General features: G+C 41.3%; 1 long non-coding RNA gene across 4 annotated transcripts in view; it reads right to left on the reverse strand.

Annotated features, from left to right (window-relative positions):
• The window catches only part of LOC147584079 (uncharacterized), a 155,880-nt gene that overhangs the window by 1,430 nt on the left and 137,625 nt on the right, over positions 1 to 16,825 (reverse strand). The gene's annotated exons all lie outside the window — the stretch shown is intronic.

The raw sequence follows: 16,825 nt of genomic DNA on the forward strand, positions 1-16,825 counted from the left end.
TTACATAGGGTAAAAGAAAGTAATTCGGCGATTTAGGTATTTACACAAGTGACTAGAAGGGCCAGAGGAGCAGATACTGGGGAGGTCTGTCAGGAACAATTCCCACAACAACTCTCCTGATTAGCAGGTTGGGATGTGGGACCCCTGGATGAGAGGCAGGTGTTAGGCAAAATAACTATGGACTCAAAGTGGAATAGCCCTTGGGAACAACTCCAGCTTTTCTATTTTTGAGTTGGGCAATGTATACAAACTCTTTGATCCTTAATTTCTTCAGCTATGAAATCAAACAACAAATGGGAAAATACCCATGACAGTTATTAGCACATAGTAGCTAGTCAATCAAGTTTTTCCCTCTCCTCATTCCCTGGGGGTGCAAACAAGCTTGAGACTAGAGGAGGTGGGTAGGGCAGGCTGAAACAACGGGAAATAATGACAGAGAGGTAATATGGGGCCACAGAACAGAAGTCTTCCTTAAAAAAAAAAAGTAAGTTGGGGTGCCCCGGTGGCTCAGTTAGTTGAGCCTCAGACTCTTGGTTGTGGCTCAGGTCATGATCTTGAGGTTCGTCTTGAGGTTCGTGAGTTCAAGCCCTGCGTCAGGCTCTGCACTGACAGTGCAAAGCCTGCTTGGGATTCTCTCTCTTCCTCTCCCTGCCCCTCCCCTGCTTGTGCTTTGTCTCTCTCAAAATAAATAAGTAAATAAACATTAAAAAAAAGTAAGTAAACAAGCTTGAATTCTATAGGCAATAGGGCTGATGACAATTTTTGGGTAGGAAAGTAATAAGAGAATTTGGTGCTTTGGGCAAAAATATGGCAGCCATATTCAAGAAGCAAGTTGTTCTCACAATGGTTAATAAGAGATGCCCGCCTTTGCCAATCTCTTTAAAAGAATGTTCCTTTCAATTTCATGGAAAATGCCCCCTGGGAAGCCATAGAAGTAGACTTAAGTCCTTACTGTTGGGAAATATTTAATTGAAACAATGCTTCCCACTGTTAAGCTTGGAAGTAGATTATATGTTCCCAAATAGGTGCAATATGGTGGGTCTGGGACCCACTCCCCCTGAGTCATAGATAAAAGGACTGAGAAATAGAGTGATCATGGTAAGACAGAACTGATATAACTTCAAGAAGACTGTGTCCCCCAGAGGTAATTGCATAATGAGAAAACAGTAGAGATCCTCCAATCTGCCCAGGCATAAATTTGGGCTGAGAAATCATGTGACCCCCTTAGGAACATGGCATCTGTAAAACCACTCAGGATCTCAAATGATCACAACTCAAGTGAACCTGGACATAGAAAAAAGAAATCCTTTCCAATTTCAAGACATTTTAGAACTAAAATGCACTTTAGATTGTATGTGGTAGTTGCTTAGAAGTAGATTGTATCCTCTGAACAGGTGCTTAAAAAATTTGAGTGCTTAGGAAATTTTGATAAAAATCACATATCATCTACCTCCAAACCCTCATGTTTTAAATAAGGTAACTAAGCCCAGAGGGTTAGGTAATTGGCCAAAGGTCACCAACTAGATAGTGGCAGAGTCAGAATTAGGACTCAAATCTCCTGACTTTCAATCGAATGTTTTAGCCTTCACTCTGTCTTGCCTTTGGCTCTTGTTTCTGAGGGAACTGGGTGTCCATGCATCATGGTGTTGCATATAAAAAAAACAATCAACTCATCTCTGTTTCTGGGATCAAAAGTAGGCCATTAAAGGGGCACCTGGCTGGCTCAGTCTAGTCCTGGCTGGTGTCCAACTCTTGATTTCTGCTGGGGTCATGATCTCGTGGTTCATGGGTTTGAGCCCCACATTGGGCTCTGTGCTGGCAGTTCAGAGCTTGCTTGGGATTCTCTCTCTCACTCACTTGCTCTCTCTCAAAAATAAGTAAACTTGAAAAAAATATGCCATCATAGCCATCTTCCCAGTCCTCTGAGGTTCTTCGGACCCAGGGGTCTTCATGATGACATCTTGGAGGGGAAGCACGACTCCTATAATGCACCCAAGAGAGCCACACCAAGGACTGGCTCATATGGTCAGGCCAAAGAACAAGTTCCAGGGTGGGGCTGCTCAGTAGTCACAGTTTTCTTCTGAACCCTTTACTGTTACTCATTGTATTAAACATTTCCTCTGTTCTCGGGTGTCAAAACATGAACACCACAGAGGCTAAGTAGGGTCTTAAAATACTACTAACAAATCTTACACATATACAAGAGACCAAGAAAATGAGAAAGAGAAAGAGGATAAGGGGGAGAGGAAGGAAGAGAATAAAAAAAAAATAATAATAAGGACTAGAGGAGAAAGTAAATAGATGCACATGCCAATAAAGGCATTTTTTCCTGGGCCACACCCTCCATCAGAAATCTGAAAGTTGGGCTCTAATTCAAGAGCTCTGAAGATGTTTTGAGTTTCTTTCCATAGTTTCTAGGCATCTGATGCTTACCAAGGATTCCCATGGGAAACTGTTATTCTCTCAATTTGGTAACGATTATTGACAAAGACCAATTCTCTCTATTCTTCTCTGTAGGTAAAGAGTGACTCACTAAGGCTGAGGGAGAAAGTCCAACATCTCTAAGAGTTAAGAACCCCCAGCCTAACAATTTGCCATAGTAGTCACTCCTGCCAACGGGAGCATCTTGCCACAGTTCAGTCAGCGGTAACAGATGCTTCACGGAGGGTGGCCCTTAGTGACAGTATCCAAGAGCAATGACTCATCTCACAGACAGTAGAAGCTCCTCTGTGAACCGGGGGACAACTGTCAGCACTTACTTAAGTCAGTGTCTTTTCTAGGTCTCAGGGCTTTCAGCTCTTCTAGTAGTTTCTACACTTTTAACCAGAGGAAGACTGCATATGACTCTCCCAGTTCCACTTCTGAGACCAACTCCCAACAAGTTCCTGGTACCCTTTGATCAACAATTCTGTATTTTCATACATACCCTAAAGAAAAATCTCATCCGGGTTCACAAGGAGACCTGACAAGGCTAGTCACTGAAGCATCGTCTGTGATAGAGAAAAACCTGGGAGCAACTTAAACGTCCATCCATAGGAGATGAAATGAATCAATGCTGCTGGCCTTGCCAAATGGAATAAATACAGTAGATAAAATGAATGATACATAGATAAATGTAGCAACCTGGATGAATTTCAAAATGTTAAGAATGAAGAAGAAAAGCAAAATATAGTCGCATTTATATAAAGCATGGAAGCATGCAAAATAATGCTTTTTATTCTACACTGAGAAAGTGAGTAGAGATCCAAAGAAAATGGAAAAAAGAAAGTCATGAAGACATTTGGGGGAAGAATGTTCAAGTGGACGAAAAGCAAGGGACTAAGGCCTGAGGTGAAAACACGTTTGATGGGTTGGAGTAAGAACAGGCAAGTCAGTGTGGCTTGAATAGAGCACACAAAGGAGGGAAAGGGTAGGAAATAAGGCCAGAGAGGTAGCCAGATGTCAGACCACGGAGGGCCTTGTAGGTGCCATTGTAAAGTTTTGACAAGGAAGCTTGTGGTGTCACGCCTAAAAATAAAGTCCAGTGTTATGTGTTCCATTGACAGCTGGGGGATACTAGGGAGGCCTGAAATGGCCATCCATGAGTTCCCCTCCCCGTCCTGCTTCTGTGGAATAGATGCCCTAGCCAAACAACTGGCTCATCATGGACAAGGTGCAGTTCTTGCTTATCCGTAAATTATTCAACCAATCACATCCTCCTGTGGGAATCAGGGGCGTCACAGCCTTGATACTACAAAGCCTGCCTCCCACCACCCGTGGTTGTTCACTCTGTTTCTGGTGCAACCACCAGGCAGGCCATGCATGCCAGGCAGCGTGCTTCCCCAGACTGTGAGTGTGCAGTGACTAATAAACTGTTGTCAGTCTCATCTGTCCAGTGTTGGGTATCCTGTGTTGGAGCCATTAGCCACACCAGCGGCCCAAGGTGGGAACTCCTCCTTCACCAATGGGATGGATAGGCGATGATGCTAACAGGGTCACATGATCTGATTGATGCTGTAAATAGATGCTGGCTATTATGAGATGAACTATAAAGAGGTGAAAGCAAACACAGGAGTCCCAAACACAAGGTTGCGCACCATCCAGACGTGATCGTTATTTCGTAGACGAGAGTGGAAGTGGTAGAGGGGAGAGATGGCTGGATTGGAGATGGACTGTAAAGGTGCAGGCAGTATGATTTATTCAGAAAGTGAATGAGTGTGAAAGAAAGAGAGACATCAGAGTCAGTGCTTTTGTTCTGATAACGGGTTGCCCTTTATTCCTATGGGGAAACCGGGAGAAGGGCTGTTTCGCGGTGAATCTCCCTGTTTTCAGCAAGCTGTTGCACAAATAAGACTCAAAGGGAAAGGGTCAAACTCATTTTGTGAGGCTCGTCTAGTCTTGACACCAAGTCCAGTTCAAGAAGACAAACTATAGATCGGTTTCACTCATGAACATGAGCACAAAAATCCCAATTAAAATACCAGCTATCAGGATTCAATAATTTATTTAAAACATAAAGTATGGTCAAATAGGGCCCATTAAAGAAAAATGGTTCAGGAAGAGAAAATGTAAAACTATTAAAATAATTCATCACGTTGACTGAGTAAAGGAGAAAAATCACGTGATTAGCTCAACAAATGCAGAAAAAGCATTGGATCGGGGTGCTTTGCTGGCTCAGTCAGTAGAGAATGTGACTTTTTTAAAATTCATTTATGTTTTAACTTAAATCCAAGTTAGTTAACATATAGTGTAATAATGATTTCAGGAGTAGAATTTAGTGATTCATCACTTACATATAACATCCAGTGCTCATCCCAACACGTGCTCTTTTTAATGCCCATCACCCATTTAGCCCATCCCCCCAACCCACCTCCTCTCCAGCAACCCTCAGCTTGTTCTCTGTATTTAAGAGTGTCTTATGGTTTGTCTCCCTCTCTGTTTTTATCTTATTTTTCCTTCCCTTCTCCTATGTTCATTTGTTTTGTTTCTTAAGTTCCACATGGGGTGAAATCATATGATATTTGCACTTCTCTGACTGACTGGATTTGTTTAGCATAATGCATTCTAGTTTCAACCACATTGTTGCAAATGGCAAGATTTCATTCTTTTTGGTCACTGAGTAATATTCCATTACACACACACACACTACATCTTCTTTATCCATTCATTAGTCAATGGACATTTGGGCTCTTTCCATACTTTGGCTATTGTCAATAGTGCTGTTATAAACATTGGGGTTCATGTGCCCCTTCGAATCAGCATTTTTTCATCCTCTGGATAAATACCTAGTAGTGTAATTGCTGGGTCATAGGGTAGTTGTATTTTTAATTTTTTGAGAAACTTCCATACTCTTTTCCACAGTAGCTGCACTACTTTGCATTCCCAGAGCATGCGACTCTTGATCTTGGGGTTGTGAGTTCAGCCCCACGTTGGGTATAGAGACTATTAAAAATAAATAAAATCTAAAAAGAAAAAAAGTAAAAACACTGGATAAAATTCAACATCTAAGTTTTTAAAATAAACTCTTAGAAAACGAGGAATAGAGGGGAACTTCTTTAACTTGATAAAGGCTTTCTACTAATGATCTATTGCAATCATCAAATTTAATTAAAAAATTTTAGATGCAATTTCCTTTTAAGTTAGGAACAAGACATGAATGCCTTGGTGTTACCGCTACTCTTTAACAGAGTTCAGGAAGTCCTGGTCAATGCATTAAGTAAGACCAGGAAGGAAGGAGACCAAATTGTTACTATTTACAATTGTAATACCATGATCAAATGCTTAGAAAACCTAAGAAAAGTAAACAGTTATAATTAAAAGGGAGTTCAGCAAGTTTATTTCATATATATATATATATATATATATATATATATATATATATACACACACATATACATACACACACACAATACACACACACACAAAATTAACAGTGTTCATATAAACAAGCAATAATCCACAGAAAATATAATAGAATATAAAATCCCACTCATAGTAGCAACAAAAAACTATAAAGCATATAGACATCAACCAAAGAAAACACAGAGCTTTATAGAGAATAAAATTTAAACTATTAAAGCACATATGTACCAGAAAACCTAAATAAATGGAACATTAAATATCATGTATATTAACAGCTTGCTGTAACATCACATAGAGTTAATTCTCCCTTGATCAATCTCTAAATTCAATGCAACTACAATAAAAATCCCAGAAAAAATTTTAAAATAAAAAAATGGATTCTAAAATTTACGTGGAAAAATAAGAATTTTCAAAGGGTTAAGGTAAAACCAAAAAGAAGATAAATCAGGTATGAGGACATATTGAAGGAAATGAAGAAAACCTTTGTTGATAAAGCTAACAGAAGTGACAGACTTGGAGAATGACAACAGCTAAAACCCACACATAATTAAATGTCAAGATGTGGAAAGAAACTCTTGTAATTCAGTTAAGTCAATATTGACAATGAAATTAGGGGCGCCTGGGCGGCTCAGTCGGTTAGGCGACTGACTTTGACTCAGGTCATGATCTTGCGGTTCGTGGGTTCAAGCCCCGTGTCAGCCTCTGTGCTGACCACTCAGAGCCTGGAGCTACTTCGGATTCTGTGTGTCCCTCTCTCTCTCTCTGTCTCTCCCCCACTAGCTCTCCCCTCTCTCTCAAAAATAAATAAACATCTAAAAAATTTTAAAAAATGAAGTTCAAAGCAGAGAAAATGGGGAGAATAACCCACACTAAGAGAAAATAAGACAAATTAAAGAGTCATAACCATAAACACCAGCAAAGTTAGGAACCACAGTAAGGAAAAACAAAACAAAACAAAACAACATGGGCAAAGATATAAATAGTCAAATCACAGGAGGGAACCCCAAGTGGCTAAAAATTATATGAAGAATGTACTACCTCACTAGCAATCCAATTGATGTAAATTAATGTGAAAGTGATATACCACTTAATACACAGAGATTGGCAAAAATTAGAAAGCCAGAAGATAACTAGCGCTGGTAAGCATGTGGAAAAACAGTAATCCTCATACAGCACTGGAGGAAGTACAAAGCAATGCAGCCTTTCTAGAAAGCAACCAGCAATGCTTCGTGAAAGTAAGATGCGTACACACGATGACCCATAAATCCTATTCCTGCATATATAATTCAAAAAAAATCTCATTTTAAGTGTGGACAAAGATATATTAGAGGGCGCTCATGCCAGATTGTTTGTGGTAGCAAGGAGTTGGAGCCAACCTAAATACCCATTGATAAGGGAAATCTATAAAGAAAATGTGTGGTATAATATGATGGAATCCTATGTAACCATTAGACACAGTGAACAAGATTTTCACCTAACAACATTGACGAATCTCAAACTGTTGAGTAAAGAAAGAATGAAAAAAGATGAGAATTGAATCTTGATGGCAATTATGAAAATCAAAAACACTGATGCATAATAACATTAGTTTTCAAGGATATACATGTCTAGATAAACACAGGGAAGGGGGACTGCAAAAATAGAGACACAGTACAGCGAGTGCACATAGAAGGAAGGAAGGGATACTTCAGATGGAGGGGGGAAATATGAAAATAGTAAGAGCAGCCTCACCTGGACTGATGTTGGTAATGGGTCATGAAGAGAAGAGTTTTAATAACTCAATTCTGCCCACCGGAGGCCTAAGAAAGGCAAAGCAAAGAAAGGAAAAGAACCAAAAGGTGGGTTGAAAAATCCTTCTGGCTGATCTGTTACTTGGTGTTCTGAACTGTCTGTCTGGCTTCTTCAGAAAAGAATTAACCCATTAGCTAGGATCCAGCCAAAGAGAAGGTGTCTTCCCCAGGACACTCACTTAACTTTTTAAGCCTCAGTTTCTTTACCTGTAAGTAACAGTCCCTATCTGCGAGGTCAAAGCAGTAGATTGAAACAGCTAAACCATGCACATCTCTGCAGGGTGTCTGCTTTCAAGCAAGTGCCCCATACCTGGCAACCACTGTTATTTGGAGATACGGATTATTAGACCTTGACAAAATCTGATAGGTGACTGAGTCAACGCTTGTTTCATAACTATGGGACCAGGTGACCAGAGGGATGTGATATCCCCGTAGTCCAGAGAGAAGGGGGAGAACAGAAATGAGACGCCAGGTCAACTCACACTGCATCAGTTTTGTCCACTACCTCTCTTGCCTCTCCCGGCTTCCTCGAGAAGATATATATAAACTCATTTTTCTGGGTCCAAGAGGAATTTATGATTAAATCCATATGGTTGTCAATATTTCTGGGCAGTGGGACATTGTAGAAGGAACAGCAAATACAGAAAACAGAAAAGACTATCACATCAGCTTTTTTAAAGGACTTATTGCAATTTCCAAATCAGGCCAGTGACTGTCCAAAACTAGGAGGAAAAGCACCTATGGGATCAGTAAGAGGAAGTTACAAAGCAGATTATTACGGATCAGGGTGTAGTAAGCCAGCAAGCTGTGCATTGTACCTTGAAGGCCATCATTCTGAGACCCTGCAATGTAGAAAAGGAAGAGACATTTAAAACCAGGGCTCTCCACCCATCCTCCAGAAGAATGCCTTAATTTCTTGGTCTCCCAAATCACATGTGAACACTAGCAAGCTGCAGCCAACAGCAGGAAGACTTTCGTTTTGATGGACCACTGCTGTCCCCGCAGAGGTGTCAATACCATGGACCATTATGAACACATGAGAACGGCGACCTTGCAAGGCACGGCCAGGATTAGAACATCGGTTTCAGCCATAACGTCAAATATAGTGAGAGTTTACATGGGAGTTGGCATCAAAACAGGATGGTTTACAAGAACCCAAATCTTGAGAGTCCAAAGCCAGAATCTCGATGATGTCTTGGTATAAACAGCATTATTATTTAATTAAACAGAGTCTTGCCCTTCTTGTTGACTTTTCCCCTTCCTCTCTCCTTCAGCTACTTTCTATTATTTCTTCAAATGCAAAAATGTAGAGCTTTTTGGTATTTGCTTTGTAATCCAGTACACATGCTCCCATCTCTAGGGGCAAACACTCGCACTGTATTTCCCCTCTCCTATATGCCAAAAGAAAATCAAACATCTTCTGTTCGCTGTCTGTTATACTGTCATTCTATCACATTTCTTCTTGTGAACTCTGAATTCTGCCTGTAATCTGTTTTAACCCTTTCAATAGAAATGACAACTCAGAGAGATGGTCATGTCTGTGGGTAACAGAAAACAAATCATTAACACTGTGTGTATGTATACTCAAATGCCAGGCAAGGTTTCCCCCAAAATCACTCCTTGTGAGAAGAGGGAACCATTTCATATTCAGAGTCTCCTACAATAGGGTGTTCGTATCATTATTTTATTTTGAATAACACAGTTCTTTTCAGGGAAGATACATTATCTCCAAACACCCTCAATCAATGCAAGATTCAGATGTTTAGAAGTGAAATCTGTGAACTTTAATACATATTTAATTATTCTTTCACTTAGGTGAATGGCCTCACATTTGCAAGAGTGGATGTTAATGTGAACAAGCCTTTTAAATATCACTTTTTACAGTATTACAGTAAGTGGCCACATAGTGGATGTTGAGAATATGCAACGGCAGGAAGGAGAAAACAACTATCCTGATGCTAGATGCTGTTACTTGGGATAAACTGAAATGTGAAAGTGACAAAAATAGGACTATAGTAATATTTCTTTATGTGAAATATAAACTATATAGAAAATGCTATTCCTATATCAATTTTGTAAGTCCATAAAGTGATTTTAAAAGTATACATGACTAAATTAATAAATTAAGTAATTATAAGTAAAGGGTTGGTGTTTTTTGCTATACCTCTCAAACTTTCAGTGGAGAGAGGGGGCGGACTGACTTGGAAAATGGAAAAGGGTCTCATATTTGACATTGACTTATGTTAGGACACACATGGTAAACACACAGAGTAGGGCCGAATCCTAACTGAGGTCCAAGAGAAAAGAACAGCCAACACATTCACAGCAAATTCTTTTCTTTCCCCCGTGTTACTGACAAATGTTTACCTAAGTCTTTATCTTGATTCTAGATCCTTAGTAAATGATGGCTCTTCCCTACCCATGACCATGCCAATTTGTGAAACAAGCACTCTTCGTTTTCTAGAAGAAAGTGGGTGAGGTGTTATTGCAAAGGAGCCATTTTAGGAGACCCTATACATTTTTTCAAAGAATGCCAGTCCCTGACCAAAGCTGCTTGGAAAGGTCTCTTTGAGGACTGCCTCCAGAGTCAGCTCACAGGCCAAACGATGGAGCTAGGCTCCGCACTTTATAGACACCATTTTTTTTTAACCCCAAATGGTTATACTCACGCCATTTACCAGATTGGCCTCTGGATGACTTTCTGCTCTTTCCAGAAATCATTAAATCCACTCCCTTGCCCTGGCTCCCATCCCCCACCCCACCCCAAAGGATGAAGACTTGGCACAGAGTGGAACTGTCAGAAAAATGCTCTGCAGGCTCTGAAGACAATTCCACGAGAGGAGTTCCAAATGTTTAGACGAAAACAACACAATTAGAGTAAGTATATGACCTCCCAACGAGAATGTGCTGAAAAGAGACAACATTCCTTTGGGTTCTAAGTTCTGGGAGATCCAGTTTTAAGAATCATTTTTCTATTCCTACGTCACGTTTCAAACTGATAAGCCTTGCATTTCACACCAGGTAGCCAGGTTTAGCAAATAGTTTCATCTGCTGACTACTTAATCGAAACAGAAAGCCTTAAGCTCCTTTTTCTTCTCTTCTTTTAAAACTAAGACCATAGGGGCGCCTGGGTGGCGTAGTCGGTTAAGCGTCCGACTTCAGCCAGGTCACGATCTCGCGGTCCGTGAGTTCGAGCCCCGCGTCAGGCTCTGGGCTGATGGCTCAGAGACTGGAGCCTGTTTCCGATTCTGTGTCTCCCTCTCTCTCTGCCCCTCCCCCGTTCATGCTCTGTCTCTCTCTGTCCCAAAAATAGATAAACGTTGAAAAAAAAAATTAAAAATAAATAAATAAATAAAACTAAGACCGTAAACACGAGCACAATTGACCTGCTTCGCCCATTAGCTTGTTTAGCAGAACAGTGGGACCGTCACCCCAAGTAACAACACTAGAGGCAGACCTGTAGAGGCAAGCATGTGATAGCAGTGTATGTTAGCCAACTTGACAATAAATTATATTTACAAAAAAGAAGAGAAAAAAAATTAATTAAAAAAAACCCCAACAACGTAGGAGTCATGATTCCTCATCTTCAGTTACTCATTTGCGGAGGTCCTGAAAGCCACAGTTATATGGACTTGTCTTGTTTGCAGGCCTGGTTAATACATCTTTCCTCTTACATTCTGGCCTTTGTATGCTGCAGCCTCTCCATATATCATACTCCGGTTTTAGTCTTTGCTGCGTGGTTATTTGGTCATGAGTTCATTACTATTCATTTTTCAACACAGTCTCTCAGCACATAAGCTATTCCTTGTTGGGAAATTATGCGGCTTTAGAAACTTACTTTAACTCTTTCAAGCTACTAGGATATTACTTAGTAAGTTCACGGAGGCAGTAATTTCCCATGTAAGAGCAGCTGACCCCTTAAAGGTTGTCAAGTAGCCAACTTGAGGATTGATAGGAAGATTCAATAAATGCAGACTTAATGCAACCAATCCCAGTTAAGAAATAAGTTACTCTGGGGATTTAAAAAGAGAAAACGAGTCCAGGGAAATTGGCTAATTCTCTTGGACAGAATTCTAAAATTAGGGAATGAAGGAAAACAAATTAGACTTTCACATATTTGGATTTTAGAAGAGCATTTGATTCAGAAGAGTAATTTTACAGATAGATTAATTCAAGCTGGGTTGACTATTTGCAGACTAAAATACATCATTCTAGTATGATACTCATTAGATTCACATTTCCTGTTACCTCTAGAGAGTGCATATTGCCAAATGCAGGCATTTAAGATAAGCCCTTTCACTGTGCAAAAGTTTTAGGAAACTTTTTCCAGGAATTTAACCCAGAGGAAAACCCAACAGAAACAAAAACAATTTACATTTGTCCACAGTAGAGCATTTCTCTGGGTTCTGCCAGGCATTTTTTAGATATTCTCAAATCAATTCCTCATTCCTACCTCTGGCATCTCACTACAACAATACCAGACATTGATAGAGTGTTTGCAGTGGTCGAATGCTTTCTTTCTACGTCATCAGGTCAGATCCGCACAACCATTTTGTGCGTTTAGACACGCTTCTCCACCTGAATGCAGGCTCTAAGAGGGAGGAATTTTGCCTACCTTGTATATTGTTATATCCTCAGAAACCAGAGAAGTGCCTGGTACATGGAAGGCATCGACAACCATTCGTTGACTTGTGTAGACCAGGAAACTCAGGGGCCTCCAGAGGAGTAATAATGACACGTTTGTTGAGCTCCCTGAAATCTTTAGACAGCTGTTCTATTTATTCTGTTTTTGCAGACTCCAATATTTTATGAGGACACTACCTTCCTTTTCTGTCATAATTACACATTATACGCACCCACCCACCCCACCCCTACACACACAGTTACACATATACACTTGTATTGTCTCTTGTTCTTCACTTAAGACTCTTCCTGAGAAATTATATCTGTTGAAAGCATGCGTTTGGTGTGCTAGTTGTATAATTTTTCTAATACACATAAAAATAAGGACAAAGCTTTAAATTAAAAGAAGTAATAAAGGCTTTAGCCACGCACCATCAGAAATCACTCTCACATGGCACCAGTTGCTAGGCCGGCCACATTGGCAACAACACTATTATCCTGGTTCCTTGGAACAGCCCTGTGGGAGAGACCCCGTGAGCTAAGCCAAGTGGGCACTGTTAGCTCTAATTTACCAATGAATAAACTGAGGTGAATGGATTCGGGGTCACACAACCCCCAAGAGGTAGATTTTGGACCATGACCAAGTCTCCTCATTCCCAGTTCAATGCCTTCTATTTTACCCCTCCCCCAGCATTCCTGGGGAAATCCGCAGCTCAGCTGCCATTTGCTCCTTTTTAGGGAGGCTGCTTGTACAGAGGGTCTAGTTTATAGCTGTTTAGAAGCAATCATGAGAGGATGATTGCAGACACAGAGAGGTCACCTTAGGTAGGCCTTCATTTGTAGTTGCGATCTAAGGGAGGAAGCACATGCTTGAAAATTGTTGGTGAAAACTCTAATTGGTAATAATGAGCACAGGATGGAAAAGGGTAGAGAGCTGGAATGTGAAGGGGGAAAAAATAGAAATTAGCTGCCAAGAAACACTCCCTGGAAGCTTGTTTGCATGTACTATAACCAACTGGCCTGTTTCACACAATGATTTTAACAACAATTAAGGTAGATGGGCATACCGACTCATGCCGACTGGGCCAGTGTGTTACGTGCATTGTCTCATGTATTCCTCAGGGCAGGTAGGCTTCCTGCACAGAGTGACCTTCACACGCTTGAAAGAAAGCAGAATTAGCCTTTGAACATAGTCTCTCTGTTTCCCAGAGTGCAAATTCTTTCCTTTCCCTTTCCATGGCTCTGTGTTGTTAGCTCAGCGATTACAAAGGACTCACATTAACCTTCAGCATATAACCACACTTTGGTCAGATAATGAGACCGAATAACTCTGGATACTGGTAGCTAAAAGCTTACGTGGCCTGCAGGCCCATGGAGATGGGCAGCTGTGAGATGTGGTCATGGCATCGTGGTGCACTTTCACCTTGGGATCTGGCCTAAACCTTTGGAGGACTATGCAGCAACTACAGGAGCTGTTTTTACCCCACCCAACCTTGAGTGGACCAAGGGATACATGCTGAACTGCGCAATAACGTCTTGAAGTTGCCAAAAGTGCTGACAAAATCTTTAGGACTAGTCTGGATGAACAGAGTGATCCAAGGTCAAATGGCTGAAGTCCAAAATAAGGCCTTCCCAGGCTGCCATAATCTTGGCCCATATTTTTATTTTTTTATTTTTTTTAATGTTTTTTATTTATGAGACAGAGAGAGAGACAGAGCGTGAGCACAGAAGGGGCAGAGAGAGAGGGAGACACAGAATCCGAAACAGGCTCCAGGCTCCAAGCTGTCAGCACAGAGCCTGACGCGAGGCTTGAACTCACGGACTGTGAGATCACGACCAGAGCTGAAGTCGGACGCTTAACCGACTGAGCCACCCAGGTGCCCCGTGGCCCATATTTTTAATAGTGCCTTGGAATGATCTTGCATCTGGGTTCAAGAAAGGATGACAAAGAGAAGAGCAAAATGCTGTCCTCTGGCTGTTACTCTATTGAATGATAGCTTCTCCTATCACATGCAGCTCTCGGCTCTCCCATGCCATTTAGCACTGGATTCTGATGGACTATAGATGTCAGAGAATAGACGGTCTAGGGAGCAAGGGAAATATTTTTTCCTTATACATCTCCTGTCTCTCACCTGTAAGAAGGCATATGGAAAGATTATAAATCTGTATATTTTTAACCAAACAAAAAAAAAAAAAAAGAAAAGAAAAAATGTCTTTGGTAATACATCCCAGTTCACATACCTTAGTTCAAGAAGTCTTGACTAAAGTCTAAACAAAATCCCTACTGAATTCCAGCCCATTTCTCTATCCTCAGGAAAAACTAAAGAGAAAGCTCTCACGAGGGGGCAACTCCCATATTTTGAAGGACCAGGGCAGGAAGGGTCCAGTTGACTACTTGTGGAGGAGGTGGAAGAAAAGTTAAGACTGCCAGGACCCAAAAAATCTGGTGGCTTCATATTACAAGGAGGGAGTATCACAGAACAGTTCAATGTACAGAGCTGGAGATTTCCAGATGGAGAAAGGGATGGAGAGGGTATATATGGAAGGAGGTATATGAGTCTGCCTGTGTCTTTTCAGACAACATCTCCTTAGAAAACCTTGTAATTAGGTTCATTGTTTCTTAAATTCTCTTGCAATTGCACATTACTTCGGAGTGTCCCTTAATGGTTATTTAGCTATTTTTTTTAAACTTCCTTTTTTAATTTTTTTTATTGAGTAAAAAAAAAAAAAAAAAAGGCTCACTGTTCCCATGAGAAGTTGTTCCCATGACAAGTCTAGTGGTTCTAACTCAGAGGTGTCCGAAACACCACTGTTCACCTAACTGCAGACAAAGTACTTAGAAGAAACTATGAACCTCCACCTTCCAATTTCTGCTATAAGATAGGATTCAACATCATAATCCTGTTTCAAAGAATTAGTCACTCAAATGTACCCCCAAGACTCCGTGACCACCCATTCCATGAGAGGATATTGAAGGAGAAATGTACCAGTCAATATCAGTAGCTGTTCTTGTTTGCTCTCCCATGAGGGATTCTAGGAACCAGCTTCCCTAAGTCTTCTCCTTCCTTTAGAACACCAAGATGATTCTCGAATTCTCTTTGGTTGGGTTTGACCTCCTCTTCGGTAAACCACATTTGCTTATCCCCACTCCATTTCCTGATGGCGTAACTTAGTTACTGCAGCTGCTGCCACTTCTGTGTGATGCAGGAGTTAGACCTGTACCCATTTCTGTGTGGTCCTTTTCCACCTGCTCTCGCAGAGTGGCTTGGTATGGTGCCCTCTTTGCCATACCTGCTACTGCCTCACTGAAATGGAGAAAGGAGGAGGGACAGGAGAGGAGGGAAGAGTAAGAAGGCGTCAGGTTTTATGCATCAGTGTTACAACTCCCCCTAGGCTCTTCAAATTGTGGGTTTACTCTCCTGATTTCTTACTGTGCCTGTAACGGACCACTAGGCTGTCTACTCTTTTACAAACCGCTATCTTCTTGGGGGATTTGGAATAAGTTCTGCTGGACATTTGGGACTTTCTACATCATGTCACACTCCTAAGCTTTCCTCCCCACAATCGGCTTGATGCCTTGGTACCTTTCCTCTCTTCTGCTACAGGATAAGTTGTCGTTCCTGTTTGGGAGCTGGCCAAGAGAACAGTATGTCCATTCCGTACATGCCCCATTGTGTCCAGCTGTCAGTATAAGCATCCAGCCCTTCCTGCTTATCTTCAAGTCCTTATTACTCCATTACTCTTTCTCCCAGGGATCAATACGATTCTCCAGCAAATGGAACACTCAGAAGCATACTGTAGGCCACAGTGGTTTCTAAAATGGGTTTGTGGATTAATTTCTCACTTTACCCCAGGACTCTTCAACTCTGATGGAAATAATATTATAACCCAAAGTAAAAGCCACTAATTGGTGTATTTTATATATAAGGTGAAAGGCGTTATGTAAAGCATGCCCAGCCTTCTGCCATGACTATCAGCTTCCTTTGGCAGGCAAACTGGTCTTCTTCCTGGCCACCTGTCATACCTGGGGGCCTTATCCAGCACGAGGTAGGACTGAGGGCAATTGCCAGCTCTCTGTTCTTGAACTGTTGGTGACAAACTTGTTGTGTCACTTGTGGAGACTTGCTCCCTCATCTTGGGGCTATTCTTTTTTGTTGTAATGTGGGTTTATCCTCTTGACCTTCCTTTCTGAAGTCCTATTGCTTTCAGCATTCTCTGAGCATCTAGCTGGAGACTCCAATCTCCCTACATAAAAATTGCTTCCTGTCCGTAACTTAAGAAACTCTGCGATTCTGAGTTCATCTCTGCCCTCTGGAGCCAATGGCAGACCCCTCTCTACAGCAACTGCCTTCTTGATTGAGACCCTGTTGAAATGCAGACAGCCAAAATCGACCTTTCCTGAATGAGTCAGTCTGACCTCTCTGGCTTCTCTTAGCTGTCCCTTTTAGCTGTCACCCAGAAGCCTTGGGTGCTGACAAACTGGAGAAAAGTAGTGTCTAAAACAACCACATTAAAATGCCTGCGCATGTCACTGCTCCACCCCACCCCCCCTTCCCATCCCCCCTACACCC

The sequence above is a fragment of the Puma concolor genome, chromosome A1 (genome assembly GCF_028749965.1).
Source record: "Puma concolor isolate L17-30 chromosome A1, mPumCon1.1.hap2, whole genome shotgun sequence".
Lineage (NCBI taxonomy): Eukaryota > Metazoa > Chordata > Mammalia > Carnivora > Felidae > Puma > Puma concolor.